Genomic DNA, 1,152 nt, shown 5'->3' with positions numbered 1-1,152 from the left:
GGAAAAGTTCGGGTCACTACAATTACGGTCGGGAATGGAGTATATTGGCACACAGTAGTCGAGAACAAAGTTCGACTAGTGACTCAACTCGCACGCCCTCGTCCAGGAACACCCAGTCCCCTATATATACATATTGCACAAAAAGTGAAGTGACAGGAACAGACATTGATTTTCTGAGGAATCATAATTTTTAAAAATCACGGCGTCGTGCTTGATTTAGCTTGGCAATGGGCTAAAAATCCAAGTCGCGACTTAGATTTAGCTTGGCAGTGGCCTAGAACACCAAGTCGCGACTTGGTTTGCTAGGTGACGACCAGGCCGTGGCTATTATTTCTCGGTCACGACTTGGTTTTCGGGGCCACGACTTGGTGTTTGGCTTCGTGTTATAGGGTCACTCGTTACTTGTTATAGGGTCACTCGTTACTCGTAATCGCTCTCCGGCTTCGCTAGGCAACCTCTAGTAGCATGCACTTTCCGACCCAACATCTGGGTACCAGGGCATGGAGTGGACATGGTACCCCCTATATATACATATTGCACAAAAAGTGAAGTGACAGGAACAGACATTGATTTTCTGAGTAGTCATAATTTTTTCAAATGCACGACGTCGTGCTTGATTTAGCTTGGCAATGGGCTATAAATCCAAGTCGCGACTAAGATTTAGCTTGGCAGTGGCCTAGAAAACTAAGTCGCGACTTGGTTTGCTAGGTGACGACCAGGCCATGGCTCATATTTCTCGGTCACGACTTGGTTTTCGGGGCCACGACTTGGTGTTTGGCTTCATGTTATAGGGTCACTCATTACTCGTAATCGCTCTCCGGCTTCGCTAGGCAACCTCTATTGCCTTGCACTTTCCGACCCCTTGTCTGGGTACCAGGGCATGGAGTGGACATGGTACCCCCTATATATACATATTGCACAAAAAGTGAAGTGACAGGAACAGACATTGATTTTCTGAGGAGTCATAATTTTTCATACAGTGCTCAAATCATGTCGGATCGACCCGAAATTTTGCACGACTCTTACGTTTGATGAAACAAATTGATTCTCGGGTTCCGAAGTTTCATTGGCATGTCATTCTGAGCTACGGAGTTCGGGCTAGCCTTGGTTTCCGGCGACCGAGGTGCGCCTGGTGGTTAAAGTGCGCATAAA

The sequence above is a fragment of the Rutidosis leptorrhynchoides genome, chromosome 11 (assembly GCF_046630445.1).
Source record: "Rutidosis leptorrhynchoides isolate AG116_Rl617_1_P2 chromosome 11, CSIRO_AGI_Rlap_v1, whole genome shotgun sequence".
NCBI lineage: Eukaryota > Viridiplantae > Streptophyta > Magnoliopsida > Asterales > Asteraceae > Rutidosis > Rutidosis leptorrhynchoides.
The sequence above is the reverse complement of the archived record's forward strand: the minus strand, read 5'-3'. Positions refer to the sequence as shown.